A 20,387-nucleotide genomic window follows, 5' to 3' on the forward strand; every position below is an offset into this window, starting at 1 on the left:
GGGATGGTCCTAGGTCCCTGTTGGATATCCAAATGCAAATTCCAATATAAAATGATACATATTTACACACATCCACGTGTGTTGCCCTGCCTGCTTCAAATCATCTCTAGATGATGTATAATACCTGATACAATGGGAGAGCCGTGTAAGCAGTTAGTACACTGTGGAGGGAATGTTTCATCTGTACAGGTTTAATACACACACCTCCATTCTAAGCCTGGCAGTTTTTGTTCCAGGATGGCTGAATCCACGTACACAGAACTCACAGATACGGAAGACACGGCTGACTGTAACCCACTCTTTATTTTGCTATAGAAAGATATTAAATTTTATTTGTCTTATTTTAAAATCTTGGCAAGAATCCCACCAGCCCCGCCGAAGACAGTATATTGACTCTGCTGTCTTTTTCGTGCTCAGTACGATTTAAATATTACTATTTGGTCAGTTCTTACTTTGTTATTAGTACACATTTCCAATACATAATGACTTCATGCCTTATGGGCAGTGGCAGACACATCTTACTTCTCTGTTTTCAATCCCTTTCCCTCCCTCTTCCTTTCCCTTTATACCTTAATCCCCTTTACATATGAGAAAGATCTGTCTCCTTTCTTATTATCTAACTTTTATTTTGCCCCTTATTTATTTTTGAGAAAAAATGTAGTTGAGGAACCATATAGTATTTAATCTTGTGTGTCTGATTTATTTCACATGATGTTTTGGCCTCAAGGTTCATCCTTTTTCCTACAAATGACTCAAGTTTATCCTTCTCCATGGCAGAGTAGTATTGCACTGTGTATAAATACCATAATTTCTTTACCTATTCAGATGTTAATGGGCATATTGGTTGCTTTCAAGATTTCACTATTAATAACTATATTGCTATAAATATGGGTAGGCATGTATCATTGTAATATGATATCTTTAACTCTCTCAGGAAAATACCTACATGGGGAATAGCTGGGTCAAATGGCATTTCTAGCTTCAGTTTTTTGAAGAATTTCCATGCTGATTTCCATAGTGGTTGTACTAGGTTACGGTCCCATCAACAGTGGGGAAGGGTTCGTTCTTCCCTACTTTCTCTCTCACCCACACACAGCATCTGTCATTATTTGATTTCTTGATGACAGCAACTCTTTCTAGGGTAAAACACGTCATTTTAATTTGCATCCTTTAACGGTCTGGAATTTCTTTATGCATTTATTGGCCTTTCTTTATCTGGGACGTGTCTACTCGTTTTGGTTGCCCATTTTATAATTGGGTCTATTTTGGAGGTCTAATTTTTTTTTTTCTCTGAGTTCTTCATACATTCCACAGGCTAGTCCTCTGAGGAATAGCTGGCCAATGGTTCCCCAGTCTTTAGGTTGTTTCTTTGTTTTGTTGGTTGTTCCTTTTGCTATGCAGAAGTTTTTCAGTTTGATTAAATGTTACTATTTTTAAAAAACTAAGGTATTTCTGCGTTTAATCAGTTGCTAGTTTCAAGAGCCAATCCCAAAAGTTGCCACGAGATGGCGCGCAACCTCAATACCGTTTCTAGCTAGTTCTTTAAAAATTAGGTTGGGACTTAACCTCTGGATGTTCGGGTCCACAGACCTGAAAGTTCCAACCTGTGGTTGGTTTCCTTGGCAACCTGCAGAGCTGTGTAGGTGCCCCGGCCACGGAGGTATCTCAGTAGCATACCAGAAGTCACTGTCATTTTGGAGAGGCCAAGGGATTTAGGAGCTAAATGCAGAAAATAGGGCTGAAGACTAAAAGGTACACTTATTGTAAATCACAATATCGCAAGAAGTATAGGGCACAGAAACTGCCGTCCTGTACTCCTGTCTGCGAGACCCATCTAGAGCAGATACCTTAATTTGTTCTTTGCTTTGAAAACAGTTTCTGTTTTGTTACAGTACCATTATTATATTCATTGAATCCCAGCACTAGGGAGGCTGAGGCAGGAGGATCACTGCAAGTTCGAGACCAGCCTGGGCTACAAAGTGAGCTCAAGGCCAGCCTGACCTGCATAGCGAGATCCTGTCTCAAAAAGACAAAACAAACAAACAAACAAAAAAACAAAAAACAAACTAATTTCCATGTCAACTTGCTGAGCACAGAACTCTCATCCTAGGCTTGAGTAGAAAATCATTAACAGTAGCGGCTTGAAATGTTGTAAGAAATGATGAAAACAAAGGTCATAATTATCTTAAAAGTTTCTTTAGCTTAAATAAATATATATGGTCTTTTAAGCCAAACAGATTTCCCTGACAGGACCCAGAACTTCATCTGCTGCTAATACGGTAGATGACAAAAGTGAGTGTTTTCTGCAGAGGTCTGACTCTTCCCACTGAAGGCCCAGCTGATGGGATCCAAATGCATCCACCTGCCTGGGGGAGGAGGGGACAGGGAGGGTCCAAAGGCCAACAGCACCGTCTGTATCCACGGTCTCCTTGTGACCTCTTTCTCTCCCAAAAAGAATTGGTCTTACTGGAAGATGTCTCCTCCCTTACGCTGGGGTGACTTGTAGCAGTCATGATGCTTAGACGGTGCTTTGGGCCCAGTTAACTAAGATTGGGCTCATTTCCTAATATTCAGTTATGAAGTTCTCAGCCAAAGAAAGCGTCCACCAGTCCTGCAGAGACACCATGGTCAGAAAACTGATGGTGGTGCCACAGGGGATAGGAGGGCAGTTCATACATCTGGTGTATAATCTTCTATGAAGGTTAAAAACGTGAAGCAGTTTCAACCCGTCTCAAGTTTTTTCCGTACCAGCAAAATGATCGCTGCTTTCAAGCTTAAAGGAAACACTGAAAACGCAACGGCAGATTTTGCTGACCGTTACATAGGCATCACCCTTCGCTGATTCATTTTAGTTCGTACTTTCTATCACCACACGATGGCGCCAGGCAAACATTGTGGAGCTGTCCCTGTGAGAAACTGGGATAAGATATAAGAAATAAAGAAAAATAAAGAGGAAACGAGGGTCTGTAGATGAAAAAATATAGAATAGGGGCTTCTTTATGTTTTCTAGCTAATTTTGACTGGAAGAAGTAAGAACAGACTTTACTAGAGGGATTTCTCTGGGAAGCAAGTCAGACAGGAGTAAAAAAAGGAAAAAAATTACAGATGAGAAAGGTATCAAACAGCCTTGAGACTTACACCAAGAGACCAGAAAAAAGAGCTGACAGGGAAGACACAGAGAGAAAGCCAAGTCCACAAACGGTAAGTCGCCCCCAACGTCCAATAAATACAGGGAAACAAAGAGGCCTACCTTTAACAGAGCGTGTACTCACACTTACGCACTAACATATTCACATATACCCGTATGTATTCCCTCTAGAATCACTATGTTACTCACTCCGGGGTCGTTACAGACGACAATAGGTATCCACATGCCCCCTTACCAACACCCAGAATAAGGCACCCCCTGCCAGCCACCGTCTACCCGAAAGAGAGAGCCTTAAAAGATAGAAGGTCAGCAATGAGTAAAGAAGCAGACAGAAAGAGCTACACGTAGAACATCGGAAGAAACGACCTTAGGCAGAGGTGCCCAAGAGCCCATCCAGCAACGGGTGGAGGGGAAACAGTCACTCAGCCCCCCACAGAAACAACTAGAAGCAAAGGGCTCCTGCGTCCTCTGTCTTTCCACAGTCCCCACCCTGACTCTGTCTTACCAGACTGGCTGCTTCCCCATGCTCACCCTTCCTTCTTTTTACAAACAAAATGTCTTCCTTCCGTTAAACTTTGCCCCTTGGAGTTTTTATCGGGGCTGATGACGATCCCGGGGGACTGCTCGGAAAACAGAGGAACAGTGCTTGCCCCCTACGTACAACACAAGGACAATCATGATTTTTTTTTTTTTTCCTGTCTTTTTGAGACAGGGTCTTTCCACGCAGTTCAGGCTGGCCTTGAGCTCACTTTGTAGCCCAGGCTGGTCTTGAACTCGCAACGATCCTCCTGCCTCAGCCTCCCGAGTGCTGGGATTGCAGGCTTGCGCCACCACACCCGGCTGTGCAATCATGATTTTAAAATTGGACTTTTAAGAACAACCACAGCTTCAGGGCACAAAGTTACCCAAAATAACAATGCCTTTTTCCCTTCCAAGGAACTCTTTTTTTAAAAAAGAAGAAATTCCTATGAGTCTTAAAAATACAATAAACCTGTAAATTGGCCTGAGCTTCCCCCTATAAATTGAGCCTGCCATACTCCTCCCTCCACCCCCATCCTCCAAGAAGCAGCTGCATTAAGTGGCAGCCTCTCTCTGTACTTCAAACACATGCAAACGCTTGTATTCTAACCTGGCCCACGGAGACTGTTGGAGTGAACATCCTCGGGCCCCTTTGTGAAGGCTTCTTCCCTTTGTGAAGTCCCTCATCTGTGAGGGTTCACATTTTTTTTTCCAGTATCAGGTATTTAACCACAGCCTCAGGCACACTAGGAGAGCACCTTACCCTTAGCTACAGGTCCTGCCTATGAAGGCCAACATTTATGTAGGTTCTTTTGTGACTCTAACCCCAACCCTTTACATAAGGCACGTCCTCCCCTGGCTTCCTGGCTTTCATCTTCCCATAGGACCCTGTAACAAAGGGAGGGTGGGAGGGGTGGATGGACGGCAGAACTCAGGGAGCAAGCAACTCATCCACACTTCCGGGGAGCTGTCCAGGCTGTAGGGAATGCTGGGTCCCTGGGGCATCAGGGCCTTCATGTTCCTCAGAGTCAATTCTGAAAGCTTCCATGAAACCCAACTTGAAATCAGTGGATCTAAAATCGTTTGAAGAAAATACATCCTGTCATAAATCCTCAGCTGCACAGTGGAAATCTCATGTGTCAGGGGTTGCTGGCAGGGTGGGAGGACAGTCCGTCTCAGGCCCTGGCCCTCCATTTTGCTGTCCCACAGGAGCTGCAACAAGGCAGTGACTTTGGTGACGCTGTCATGGTTGCCTCGATGTCCTGAGTTGATTCAAAACATTTACCTTTGATGGTCATTTTACTTGGGGAAGAGCCAGAGGTCACCTGAGGCCAGCCTCATGGCCAGGTGGATGAGGACACACCAAAAAGTTTTTACAAATCTGCCTCAACCGCAACATCCACTATAGTTTTTATAATACTTTAGAAAGACACTCCTGAAAGAGGACTTCCAGAACTGCTTCAGAAATGGCAAGAACAATGGGGAAAAGTGTGTTTGAAGTGTGTGTGTGGAAGGGGAATTTTCTAAGGGAGATTAATGGCAACGTGTCTTTTACTGTAATAATTTTTAAAATTTAATCATTCATTGGCTATTTTGATCACATCTTGTATGTTCCATCATTTATTTAACTCTTTTAAAATTTAGATCAGTGATGATTAAGAATTTTATGTATAGAAGTTGGCATAGACCACTAGATAGTTGATGGGATTTGATACTGTTATAAATGGTACCACTTTTAACTTATTAAAATTTTCCTGCTATTATATTGAATGTTATATATAACAATTTTTTTTAAGGAGCCACTTGAGAAATCATGCCAAATCATTTCATGTCACTCTAACCCTAATTAATCGGCACTTTCATGTTTCTTACTGTGGGGGTATTATAATTTAAACGAACCCATAAAATTTGTCCTCAGATAATATTTTCCTGTAAACCTCACTTGATTTTTAATATCCAGACCTCAACAGTACATTTTTCCTTTCATGTCTCTTTTTTCTTAGCACCAATTATATTTCACCAAACATTCAACACTTCTCTGCCTCAATTTTTAGAAATGATGTAGAATAGTTTGGGAAAAGATCTTTGAATCACGTATAACAAGAGTATGTCTGGCGCTGTTGCATGCTATAGTGCACTCTTGTGGTTTGGATCCAGAATACACCCTCAACATTCTCACATGCTCAGAGGTAGAGCTTCGGGGAAGTGACTGTATCACAGGGGATGTCACGCTCATTGGTGGATTGGTTCACCAGTGAAGTCACGGCCAAGTGTGCTGTTAAGAGATGGACCGTGGTTAGAGGAGGCAGGTCCCCGGGGACATGTCTTGGAAGAACCTAAGTATCATACCTTCCCTCCTTGAGTCCTCCCTTCTCCTCCTGTTTCCTGTCAACCATGACATGCGCAGCTTCCCTCCATGCCAGGTCCACCACCTTGGCATTCCTCCTTTGGCACAGGTTGACCATGCGAGAACTGAGACTTCCAGAACCATGAGTCAAAATAAACTTCTCTTCCTTTAAGTTGCCAGTGTTTGGTATTGTGTCTCAGCCACATCCAAATGACTAAGACATGTACTCACACATGCAATCACCGAGAAAAAGACAGCTTTAGAAAACTAGGCAGCAGACAACTAGGGAAAAAATGCAGAAGATAAATTGCCAATGCAAAAAGTCCTATGAGAAGATGCTAGTCTCATCAGAAGATAAGAAAACACAAAGTAATAACAAAGGGTAATTTTTCACGCATATGTCAAAGGAAAAGTCAACTTTTGTTGCTAATGATGACATGTAAGAAAGGCAAATTTATACAACTATTGGTTGAACAATATTGGTGGAGCGTTTCTAACATCCTTCTAGAGAAGTAACTTTTAAATTCTAGCCACTGTGGAGGAATTGGTCCTACAACTGTGTGATCCTTGGGAGGAGGGAAACACTTCATGATTGCCCAGGCATCTGCTTTGCTACAATCTCCTTTCTCTACCAAGCAGAGCACTGTGTTTCTACTGAGCTAAGGAGGCTGAGATCAGAGTTCTGAAACAGCTAGTTCTGCAAAGCAGCGCATCAGAGTAAAGGTCGCTACTTCAGGCAGAGTGGAACCGAAATAGAAGTCTGCATGGCCAAGGGCTGGACTGTACATGTGCTGCGTGAGAATTCACAAAGCCCTTCGGAGGACAGGTACTATGGGGTTGTGGATGAGGCAGGGAGCCGAGAGAACAAGCAGGGTTGGGACAGAGAGAGCTCTCGTGTGGTCAGCCTTGGTGCGGTCTTGTTAATAACCAGAACATCAAGTTGACACACAGTGAAGACCACACTCTCGGAGAGAAGATCCCAATCTAGATGAAGACCTACTCCACACTCACCCTAACAGAGCCTAAAACACTCCTCAAGAAAATCCAGAAAATCAGTTTGGATATTTGAGTCCTGTCCAAGTGGAAAACAACTCAGGTTTTCCAAACCTTAGATCGAACAAATCATCAAACAAAAAGTCCAAACATGGGGCCGGGGATGTAGCTTAGCGGCATAAGCACTTGCCTGGCAAGCCTGAGGTCATGAGTTCATTTCCCGGTACCAGAAAAAAAAAAAGTCCAAACATGATAAGCCTATAGTTGATCTGCCTGCCAAAACCAAAACCAGTGCCCTTCAACAGATAAAATCTCAAACTCTCTGGTAGTGTGCTGTCTGCAAAGTCCTACACAGGAAGAAAAATTATAGGATATGCAAAGAAACAGGAAAACGTGACCCACATCAAGAAAAAGGAAACTGACCTTGAAATACACCACAGTTTAAATTTAGCAGATAAAAATCTTTAAAGCAGCTTTATAAATATGTTTAAGATCTTAATGAGAGAACATATAGGGAATCTCATGAGAGAAATTTAAACTATATTTTTTTTAAAAAATGGAATTCCTGTAGCTCCTCTCTGATAAAAAATTGAACTGAAAATTTTAATGAATTAGCTTAACTGGTGATTTGAGTTTGCAGAAGAACTTGAAAACAGATCAAAGAATTTTTAACCTAAGGTACCAATGGCCAAAAAGTATGTGGAAAGAAAGGTAAGCATCTTTAGCCATTAGGAAAATACAAATGAAATCAACTTAAGACTCTATTTTACCCCAGTCAGAATGGCTATTATCAAGCACACAGAAAGCAGCCAACATTGGCAGGGTGTGAGGCAGAAAGAACATTCCAGAGTGCTGGTGGAAATGCAAAGCACTACAGCTACTATGGTGATGCCTCAAAAAACCTAACAATAGAAAATACATTTGATCCAGCTATGCCTCTCCTGGGTATTTTTCTGAAAGATTAAAGATATCTATAATACAATTCATCATAGCTAAATTTGGGAAACAGCCTAGATACCTGGTAACAGGTGGTCAAAGGCAGAGGGAAAGCATGCAGGGGAGGGTAAAAGGATTGAAAATCATCAAGGTATGTTATATACATGTACAAATTCCCAAAACTAAACATCGCTCTTCTGTATTGGAAGCAGGCATGAATTTTAAAAATCATCAATAGCGAAAGAAAAGAAATTCTAGAAAAGGCAAAACTTATCTATAGTAGCATAACAGAAAATAGTGATTTCCCAGAGCCAGAAATATAAGCTGAAAAAAGAGAAAGAAGAGGAAAGGGATTCATTACAAAGGAGAATAAGGAGAGATTGTTAGGGAAATAGTGAAGATTTTTAGTTATTTTTATTAGCACATGTTTGTAGTACATAATGATTACATTTGTTGTGCAGAGTTGACACTTGTATACAGCACACCGTAATTTTTTTTTCCTTTGGTCCCAGGAATTGAACTCATGACCTCACGCTTGCCAGACAGGTGCTACACAAAGCTATATCCCTGGCCTCTGAATTCTTTTTTATCCCCTTTCCCTCATGTCCTTCTCCGTTCCCTCCGATTTGGTCTCCTTCCAATTGCTAAAAGCTCTACTTGCATTTTTTTCTTCAATTCTCTTTTTTCCCTATCCCTTTTCCCACACCTACATCTATCCTCCCATTTCTTGTTCCCCTTCCTATTTGAGAAAGATCTCTCTGCTTCCTATTATTTATCTTTTATTTAAATATTATATGTTGGGTTTTAAGAGAAACCATGCAACACTTAAATTTTTTGTCTGGTTCACTTCACTTAGTATTATGGTGTCAAGGTGCACCCATTTGCCTATGAATGCTTCATGTTTTATCCTTCTTTAAGGCAGAGTAATACACCACTGTGTGTAAACACCATATTTTCATTATCCTTTCATCTGTTGATAGGTGTATAGGCCATCTCCAAGCTGTAGCTTCTATAAATTGTGTTGCTATAAACATGGGTATGCATGGGTCACTGAAATATGATGTCTTTATCTTTTCAGGGAAGATGCTTAGAAAGGGAATAGCTGGGTCAAATGGAATTTCTAGTTTCAGTTTTTTGAGGAATCTCTACATAATATTCACATTGGCTGTACTAATTCACAGTCCCACCAACAGTGTGGAAGAGTTCCTCTTTCCCCATTTCTTCTCTAGCATTTCTTCTTATTATTTAACAGTAAGATAGAATCACACTGTTGTTTTATTTCACATTTTTCTAATGTCCAGTGATGTTAAACATTTTTCATGAATTTATTAGCAATTTTTAATGCTTCTGGTGAGAAGTGTCTGTGCTTTTCAATTATTCATTTTGGATTGGGTCTTCTACTTTGGGAGGGTCTATTTTTTTAGTACTTCATCTATTTTACCTGTTAGTCCTCTGTCCAAGGAATACTTAGAAAAATTTTTCCCATTCTGTAGTTTGTCTCTTCACTCTGTTGGTTGTTTCCTTTGCTGTGCAGATGTTTTTAAATTTGACATGATACCATTTGTTGACTCTTAGTATTTCTGTATTTCTTGTGTCATTGCAGGTCTATTCAAAACATCTTTGTCTATGCATATATTAGCAGGAGTTTTACCTATTTTGTCACCAGCAAACCAAGTGTTTCTACTTTAACATTTAGATCTTTGCTAGTTTTTTCTTTCTTTTTCCCACTACAGGGAATCGAACTCATAACCTGGAGCTTGCCAGGCAGGCGCTGTGCCCCTGAGCTAAATCCCCAGCTCTAGATCTTTGATTTTACTTTATTACATGGTGATATATATGGGTCTGGACTCAATCTTCTGCATGAAGATATGCAATTTCCCCAGTGCTATTTATTAAAGGGGCTATGTTTCCTCCAGTGTATGTTTTGGGGTCCTTTTTCAAAGATCAAAGAGTTGAACCACCTGGGGTTGTTTCTTTTTCCTGTATTCTGTTTCACTGACCCACATGTCTGTTTTCACCAGTACCATGCTGTTTTTAATAACAATAGTTTTATAATATAACTTCAAATCTGGGATTGTGATTCCTCCTGCTTTGATTTTCTTATGGAGTTACTTTTGTTATTCTGGGTCTCTTCTGGTTCCATATGAATTTAAGAATTGTTTGCACTACATCTGTGAGAAATGAAATTGGTGTTTTGATTGGGATTGCATGAAATCTGCATATTAGTTTGAGAAGTATGGCCATTTTGATTAAACTAGTTCTGTCTATCCAGGAACAATGGATATCTTTCCGTTTCCTAATATTTTCTTCAATTTTCTTTTTCACAGTGATGTAATTTTCATTGCAGAAGTCTTTCAATTCCTTGGTTAGGTTAATTCCTAAGTATTTATTTTTCAATTTTTTTGATGCTATTCTGAATGATATGGTTTTCCTAATTTCTTTCTCAGTGAGGTTATTTTTAGTGTTTCAGAATGCTGTTGATTTTATGTTTTGATTTTGTATCCTGCTGTATTGCTGAATTTGGTTATTAGTGCTAGGAGTCTTTTGGTGGAATTTTTTTGGTCTTATAAGTAGAGGATTATGTCATCTACAAAAATGATAATTTGACATCATCCATATATATATATATATATATCCATTTGAATTCTTTTTCTTTCTGATTGTTGTGGCTAATGCTTTGAGAATGATGGTAAATAGGAATAGCAATAGTAGACATCCTTGTTCCTGTTTTAGAGAGAAAGCTTTTGGTTTTTCCTCATTTAATATGATGTTGGCAATAGATTTATCTTAATTGACTTTTATCAGATTGAGATAGGGTCTTTCTAGACTTATTTCCTTCAGAGTTTTTTAAAATCATAAATGCATGTTGGATTTTGTCAAAGGTTTTGCTGCATCTATTGAGATGATCATGTGATTTTTGTCTGTATTTGTTTATGTGATTAATTACATTCATTGATTTGCATATGTTGAACCATTATCTTTTTAAAGAGAAAAAACACTAAAAACAGTGATAAAAATTTCAAATCAGGGCTGGGGATTTAGCTCAGCGGCAAAGCGCCTGCCTGGCAAGCACAAGGTCGTGAGTTCGGTTCCCAGTACCGGAGAAAAAAACCAAAAAAAAAAAAATTTCAAATCAAGATGGAAGGAGAGTAAGCAAAGGTATATTGCTTATTGCTATCTTGAAAGTAGTTTCTCAGATTATAAGATACAGGTATGAAAAATTGATCAAATGATATAAGCACAAACTTTTCTTTTCAATGAACTAATAGAAATTAGTAGAACAGCTATCTTAACTATCTTAACTAAATAAATATACATAACAGTTATATGTATACATATGTACAATATTCTTTCTTCTTGTATATATATATATATAGAAGGTATATATATACATATATACAAGATATATATACATATATATACAAGATAATTAACTTTTCTTTTTCCCTTCTTTCCCACATCCCAGTTTCTCTTTCCTTTTGAACAGTTTCCTCCCATTTCCCAATATCATTTGCACATTTTGGCTCTTATTTACTCTTTCAACTTCTTACACTAACGAGATGATATGATGTTTACACATGCAAGACTGAGTTATCTCATTAGTGAGTATATTCTTAAGTTGCATCCACTTATATATGAAAGTTGATCCTTCTTTATACCTGAGTAGTACTCCATTGTATAAAAATACCATATATTTTATCCATTCATTGGTTGATGTGCATTTGGGTTATTTCCAAAATTTAGCTATTATAAATTGTGCTGCTATGAACATGAGTGCATATATATTATTGTGGTATGATTTTTTTAATGATGAACACACATACATTTAGAAAATAACACAAAGACAATGCAAGCAATATAGAATTTCAGACAAGGTGACAGGAAATTAACAATGGTTGTTGTATTACATATTGATATCTTCAAATTTGAACCTGAGATAAACAAATATAGATGTGTAAGACTGATCAAATACTTACAGAGTAGCTGTTCCCTTCAATAGAGCAATAAAAGTCAGTAGTACAACTATGTTAGCTAACCTGTGTATACATATATACATATTTTCCCCTTCTTTCTTTTCTCTTTTCCCTCATCCCAATTGTTCTTTCCTTTTGAGCAGTTTCCTTTCATTTCACAATGTCTATTGTACCTCTTAGATTTTATTCACTTTTTCAAGTTCTTACACTAGTGAGACAATACGGTGTTTACTCCTGCAGGTCTGATTTATTTCACTTGTGAATATGGTCTCTTGTGTCCATTTTCGTATAAAAGCCTTGAGATTATCTTTCTTTATAACTGAGTAATATTCCATTATATAAACATACCACAAACTTTTTTATCCATTCCTCAGTTGATGGGCATTTGGGTTGCTTCCAAGGTTTAGCTATTACACATTGAACTGATATAAACATGGGTACACATATATCACTGTGATATGATGTTTTCAGTTCTTCTGGGAAAATACCCAGAGGCTAACTTTCTTCCAGTGAACTTGTGATACAATGTTTTTAATTCTTCTGGGAGAATACCCATATGGGGCATAGCTGGCTTGAATAGGACCTCTAACCCTAGATTTTGAGGAATCTCCACACCAATTTCCACAGTAGTTGCACCACTTCCACCAACAGTAGAGAAGGGTTTCTATTTCTCCACAGCCATCCAGCATTTGTTATTGGTTGATTTCTTGATGGTAGCCATTCACTCTAGAGTGAAGTGGAATGTCAGTGCTGTTTTAATTTGCATCTCTCAAATGGACCAATTATTTTGAACATTTTTTTCATATATTTATTTGCTATCTGTATTTCTTCATCTGAGAAGTGCGTATTCATCTCAGATGCCCATTTTTGGATTGGGTCTTTAAATTTGCAGGATTTACTTTTTTTCAATTCTTTATATGTTCCAGATATAAGTCTTTTGTCTGAGAGACAGTTGAATAAAACTTTTTCCCACATGGTGGGTTGTCTATTCCCTCTAGTGGTGGTTTCTTTTGATGTACAAAAGCTTTCTAATATGATCAGATAAGGGGATTCAGCTCAGCAGCACAGCGCCTGCCTGGGAAGCGCAGGGTCATGAGTTCGATTCCCGGTACCGGAAGAAAAACAGAAAAAAAACACTAATGTGATCAGAACCCAGTTGTTGATTCTTTGAAGTGTTCCCCATGCACTTTGGTTTTTGTGTATGAACTCTCTGCCTACTCCCATGTCTTTAACATTTCTATTTTCTCTTCCAGTAGATTTAGTATTTCTGTTTTAATATTTAGATCTTTGATCCATTTTGCTTTTAATGCATGGTGATAGACATGGGTCTATTTTTTTCAGTATATGGAAAGCCAGTTTTTCTGACACCATTTATTAAAGAGGCTGTCTTACTTCTGGTGAATATGTTTTGCTGCTTTGTCAAAGGTAAGGTTGCTGAGTGTATTTGTAGTTGTGTCTGCATCCTCTAACCTGTTCCATTGATCCTCAGGTCTCTTTTTTGTCACTACCATGTTGATTTTATCACATTAGCATTGTCGTATAATTTTAAGTCAAGGATTGTGATGCCTCCTGCCTTGCCTTTGTTGCTCAGAATTGCTTTTGCTATTCTAGGTCTCTTTTAGTTCCAAATAAATTTTAAGAAAGTTTTCTCTAGTTTTGTGTGGTACGCTAATGGTATTTTGATTGGGATTGCATTAAATCTGTTCAACAATTTTGGGAGTATGGCCATTTTCACTACATTTGTTCTTTCTATCCATGAGCAAGGTATATCTTTCCATTTTCTGATATCCTCTTCAATCTCCTTTTTCAGAGTACTGTAAAATCACCATATAGATCTTTTACTTCCTTTGTTAGATTGATTCCTAGGTATTTCATTTTTTGATGCTATTGTGAAGGAGGTGGTTTGCCTAACCTCTCTCAGTGAGTTTGTTGTTTGTGTACAGGAATGCTATTGACTTTTGGGTGTTAACTTTGTATTGAGCTAGGCTACTGAATTTGGCTATTAAATCTAGAAGTCCTTTGGTGAAGTTTTTGTGGTCTTCTACATAGATTATCACGTCATCTACAAATAATGATAATTTAATTTCTTCCTTTCCTATCTTTATCATCCCAGGAATGCGGAGATAGTTCAACATACGCAAATCCGTAAATGTAATACACCATATCAACAGAGCCAAAGACAAAAATCACAGGATCATCTCAACAGATGCAGAAAAAACTTTTAACAAAGTTCAACACTCATTCATGATAAAAATGCTACAGAAAATCAGAATAGATGGTCTTTACCTAAACCTGATAAAAACTATCTATGACAAAACAACAGCCAACATCATACTAAATGGATAAAAACTGAATACTTCTGCTCTAAAATCATGAACAAGACAATGATGTCCACTGTTAGCACTCCTGTTTCAATATAGTTCTGGAAACATTATCCAGGGCAATTAGACAAGAGAGTGAAATAAAAGGAAACATCTGTGAAGTTTTTGAAATACTGATGTCAAAGTCTCATCTCAAAACAGTTACATCAGAATTTGTCAGAGTATGAGACCAGTCCCAGGCACTGGTAATTTTGATTCCACTAATGATGTGCGGGACTCTTTCCCACTGAATCCTTTTAATAGTTACATTTAAGACCACCTAATAGCTTAGTAGTACATAGTGCTATCTCTTTACCAAGTGTCAGGGACAATCCTGACTCCAGACAGGATAAAGTTCCAGTTCTCCACAGTCTAAAACTTCACCTCAATTTTCTAACTCGAATCTCTTGCCTTGATATGCACCAGCAAAGTGTGAAATAATGCTTACAATACTGATTATATTATACACATATTCACAACTTACTTTTACAGGATATTGTTGAATTACATTTTATTCTAATTAATTTACTTAAGCCTTAGATAATCCTGTGAGACTAGAAACTTTTGTTATCTCATTTGGGGAAATAAAGAAACAATCTTACAGAATTTTAAAAACTGACCAATTCCAGTTCTCCTCCTAGGTCTCTGGGGACTCCTTCACATATTTCCTAGCAAAAATAAGTGAGTAGGATTTTTTTGCTGTTAACTCTTTTAAAAATTTCTTGTCCCATAAATAAGACGAGTAATTATAGGAAACTCAGGTAAGTTACCTGCATCTGAGCAATCATGACTTGGTTTTCATTAATTTAGCTCCTGATGTTACACTACACAATAAAATATATATCTAAATACATAGACATATAGATAGATGAAATAAAAATTTAAGAGTGAAAAAAAGCCTAAAGAAAACAGCCAAGGATTATGCAACCATTAAAATTTATTATAGGGAAGAATTTGAAATACAATGTGAACTATTTTTAAAAGATGCTACAAAAAGCTCTCTCTCCCTCCCTCTCTCTCTCTCTCTCTTTTTGGACACAAGGTCTCGTTATGTAGTTCAGACTGTCGTTGAACTCACAGCAATCCTCCCGCTTCAGCCTTTCAAGTGCTGGGATTACGAGCGTGCGCCATTCGGTTTCCCTTTAAAAGAGATACTTTTTATATCGTTCTACGAAAGTTCTGGAAACTTTCAGGTCACGTGACTAACTGGAAGGAAGCCATTTTACAACACCAGCCCCCAGTGTAGTGTGGATCATGGAGCGCTCTGAGAGAGAGATCGCCAGTTTCTCAGAAAACGATTCCAGGGTACCTTCATCATCCGAAGAAACGAGCTGCCAACTTCTCCAAACATTCGTTGACCATGGTGCTGAAATGGTTTGCGACAGCCGAACGGAAACTGCAGGTGACACGCGCTCCGGAATTCCCGTTAACGGACGTGCTGAAGCTGATGCCGGCCGCACTGTAGTTATTAACGAGGCTGTTTCGGAAAACTTACCAGGACGTGAAGCCATGAGTATGAGTACAAGCCAAGATGAGCCTCCTCATGAACTCGAAAACCAGTTTATATTACGTCTGCCTCCGGAACAGGCTTCTGCTGTCAGGAACATAATGCGCTCTGGAGATGTCGGCGTGAAGGATAAAGTCAAAATGGACTTATCTTCTGATGGACGCCATGCAGTTATTCAGGTAGAAGATGTCTCACTATCTGCTAAGCTGGTTGATTTGCCTTGTGTTGTTGAAAGTCTGAAAACTTTTGACAAAAAAAACTTTTATAAAACAGCAGATATTTCCCAGATGCTTGTGTGCAGTGCTGCTGAGGACCTCCCCTCTTCTCTGGAAGAACCGGCTACCTCCTCTGAGCTCAGTGTAACCAGAAATAAGGAAAGAGACAAAAAATATATCTGGAAGCATGGACTTACTCCACCACTTAAGAATGTCAGAAAGAGAAGGTTCCGGAAAACACAAAAAAAGTACATTGAATCTCCAGATGTGGAAAAGGAAGTGAAGAGATTGCTGTGCTCAGATGCTGAAGCCATCAGTTCTCGATGGGAAGTCAATGCTGATGATGATACCAAGGATATGGAAAGTCAAGGCTGCATTCCAGGCTCACCTGTACTCCCGGGAAGGAGTGGTTATGAGCAAGGTGATACCTCATCAGAGTATGATATGCTCCGAGACATGTTCAGTGGTTCCAGTAGTAACACTCATGATAACGAGGGTGAGGATGAAGAGCAGGATGAAGAGGATGATGGTGATGACGATGATGATGAGGAGGAGGAGGAGGAAGAGGAGGACAAAGATTTTGAAGAGGCTCTAGAAAGGGAGCTACAGGCCAGGATTATTGAATATCGCCAGAATAAGATGAAGGCAGGTGCCTGTTCAATAGTTATGGAAATTCAGAAAAATATTCATTACAAGGAGAAAAAGCTCCATGCGATTCAAATCAAAGCACAAAGACAGAAGAATATTATCAGAAAAGTGGAAAACCTGGCCCTCAAGAACCATGTAAGGTCTGTGCTGGAGAATCTTAGCATAGAGGAAAAACAAAAAAATGAGCAGATTGCTTCCCTACAGGAGAAGTTGAACTATTTTCTGCAGAAATGAAGAGGACATTCAGCCTGGCAGATAAACTTCAGATCCACTATCTGGATGAAGCTGTGCATCTTTTCGTCCCTTCAGCTGCCTCAGTTGTATCTGTTCCTCTAAACTGTTTTTTTTTTTTTTTGTTTTTTGTTTTTTGTTTTTTTTTTGCTAGAGATATCATATTAGAAGCTCACACCCGTGTAAAAATAGTACTTAAAATGTAGATTTAAAGAGCCTACTCAGTGATGAAACTTTGCTTCTCCTTATTAATTTTACAATGACATAAATTGGTTTTGTGCTGTGATGCCATCAGGCGACTCACCCATGCTTGCCAAAGGCAGACATTCTAGCCTCAAAGGCCACACAGCTGATTTGCTTGTGTTTTAGTTTTTCCAAACTCTTCTGATTATTTTAAGTATTTCCTACAAGGTAGAAAAAAATTAGTTCATTTCTGTCATCAGGTAGGACCTGCCACAGTGGATTTAAGTGCCTAGCTTAGAGCAGTTAGTAATAGTTTGTATCCTCTCTTTGTTCAGGTAATAGGGCTGCTTTCTTGCTCAGGGATGATTTCTTGCTGCTGCTTATCTTTACTCAGCTGTTGTGTGTTTAGGACTGTGGCTGGTTGTTATTCATGAAGTAAGGAAACCGTCAGAAGAGAGTTGAAAAGTTCTGAGCTGTTTCCTTATTTTGAGCCTCCTCATACTGATCCCATTAGAAAAGTTTAGGAGAACTCAGATGCTCATAAAGCCTATGAACAGTTCTTTAACAACACTGGATCAATTTATAGTACTTTTCTTTTCAGCTGTATTGTGATTTTTCTGGTGTGTATTCCTTAAGCAATAAATAAATTCTTTCTTTGCTACAAAAAGATGCAGAATTATTTATAATATGACAGAGATAAACACATGAAGAGTTAACTAGAAAGATAAAATGGCAATGTCTTTGGGGTATGGAGTTATGGATCATATTTACCTTTTTCATCTTTTTCTCACTTTTTCTGCTTTTCTACAGTGAGATTTGTTATTTTTGTAATGAGGAAAAAAATTGAATACATTTTTTAAAAATTTTTATTTTAAAGAAAAACAAAAACAAACTTCCAAGACAATATGATAGAAGGGTAGCAGTGGTTACTACATTGCATATTGTTATCTTTTTTTTTTTTTTTTTGCATATTGTTATCTTTAAATTAGTTACAAAAGACAGTTATGATAGTTATACTACTAATTTCTCTCAGTTCATTGAAAAGGTAGGTTTGTGCTAATATTGTTTGGACAGTTAAATGCTGATACCTTATACTCTGAATAACTAATTGAACACATTTTTAAAAGACCACTGCATTTGTGCTGGGGGGAGATCCTGAGGGCCGAACTAAGAGGGCGGCAGGAATGGCAGTGTGAGTACAGAGGAGCATGCAGGACTTGGCCAGCATCTGTGAGAAGCAGGAGGGTTGAGGGACAGCTGCAAACGTCTCCTAAGTTTGCCATCTGAGGACTGGCAAGCCTGAGGAAGAGGGATGGTAACACTGAGAATGATTTTGATAGAATAATGTATATTTCTTTCCGGGGTGTTTCAGATAGAGAAACTAAGCAGCTTTTTTGAAAATTCTAAGTCACAGCCAGGTGTGGTGGTGCTGGCTTGTCATCCTACTACTCTGGCAGGATGAGGCAGGATGGCTGCAAATTCTAGCCCAGCCCGCATGACTTAGCAATTAGCAAGACCCTGTCTAAATATAAAGTCATGAAACACTGAGGAGAGAGCTCAGTGCATGCGTGCATATGTGTGCATGTGCATGTGTGTGCGTGAATGTGTGTGTGTGTGTGTGTATAATATGAACATAAATGGGTAACTTCTGTTCTGTGATGATCTCTAACCTGGGCAGAGAGGAACTAAAAAAAGCACTGTGAGTGAGGGAATTCCCTGAAGAATTTTGCTTACAACTAGCTTGCCTAGGAAAGAGAACTAAACATTCTAAAAAATGTGCTTTAACTCAGAATGTCCCGTGCAGAAAACAAAAAACGAGGTAACCTTGTGTTAGTGATTTGAGGCCAAACCATTAACTGTTAAAATACATTACTAAACTTTATTTTCCCAAGCAATATACAGCAATCAGACAATACTTTCCAGAAGGTCAGAGTCTTGAGTAAGCCTCAGAAGCCAAGAAGCTCATGAGGAACACCTGCCCTCTGGAGGATGAGCTGACACGGATGGAGGATGGGGGTCAGCCCTGGACAAGGAAATTGTCCCTGTGTCCATCACCTTCACTCCGAGCACAGGTGTGTGAGGGAGCACCCGCTCCAAGACAGAAGCCTGTTTTGGACCAGGGATCAGAGTGTGGAAATTGCACATTGATGTCCCTTCCTCCTTGGTACACAATGCCTTATAATTCAGATTCTTTTCCCTTTTCAATCCATAGAAGGAGTGCTGGATTTCCTTGGCATGGGAAGGAAGGTTAGGGAGAATTTTAGAAAACTGTGTTTATGCTTCCATCATAGAATGGAAGCAACTAACACAGCATTTTATTTCATCTTCTTGGAAAAAATATATTTAAAATTAGAGCATCATCTATGACTAACTGGACCTTAGGAGATGTACAGGTCTTTTTTAAAGATAAGAACATGGAGCACAGTAAAAGTTCATAATCTCTTCACCACTTAATATCCATGTAAATTTCGATTATTTTCAGTTCAAAGACTGATTTTAAAGTTTTAAGGAATGATCCCAGCCATCCTGCCAGTTACACAAACACATTCTTTCCCATGTGCTATGGTCTGGCATGAAGAGGTAGAGGAGAGGAGAGAAGCACTGAGGAGCCGAGAGATCCACATAATCAGCTCCTGACACACTCCCTCCTCTTAGAAGTGGCTTCCCGTCTTCCCCCGGTGCCAGCCAAGAAGCAGGAAGGAGGAAGGGGTACTTCCACCCAGCCTGGGAAACACTGCCGGGAACCGGAGCAATGGGCATCTCCTCCAAGAGCTCTGCTCAAAGTCAAAGCCATCAGGGCCTCAGTAGTAAAGGCCAGAGCCAGACAGAGCAGGGAGAGGTCATCGCCAGCAGGGAGCCCTGGCCACTAGCAGGGGTGAAAGAGGTCAGCTCTGTCCAACGCTCTTCCTAATGGAGGGCCCTCCCCAGCTGGCACATTTCCAGGTATTGTACCAAGAAGAGCTTAGTTCTTCAGGGAAATGTCCTTGGATAACAACAGGAGCAAAGTCTAAAGTTTTACTCTCTTGAAATGTGTATTTGCATTTTAAGAGATTTTCTTGAAAGCCCAAAGTCCTAACACTCTTAAGAAGTGATAATGCTATTAAAAGTGTCTCTCCTCAAAATACTGGCCATGGCCACCTTCTCCAGCAGTGGGGTCCCCTGGGGCAGAAGCAGCCAGCAAGACTGGGTAACTACCAAGGGTCTATTGAGGATTTGTAAGAAGAAGGCATTTGGTAAAAATTCACTGAATAGATATTGAACTTCAACAGCCAGGAAAACATTACCATATGGGCTATCACCTTTTTATCTTGGAAAATACAACAGTA

General features: G+C 39.2%; 1 pseudogene; it reads left to right on the plus strand.

Annotated features, from left to right (window-relative positions):
• The first annotated feature begins 1,737 nt into the window (after positions 1-1,737).
• The window catches only part of LOC102003880, a 54,665-nt pseudogene continuing 36,015 nt past the window's right edge, over positions 1,738-20,387 (plus strand).

The sequence above is a fragment of the Chinchilla lanigera genome, unplaced genomic scaffold (genome assembly GCF_000276665.1).
Source record: "Chinchilla lanigera isolate Chin_1 unplaced genomic scaffold, ChiLan1.0 scaffold00087, whole genome shotgun sequence".
NCBI classification, from domain to species: domain Eukaryota; kingdom Metazoa; phylum Chordata; class Mammalia; order Rodentia; family Chinchillidae; genus Chinchilla; species Chinchilla lanigera.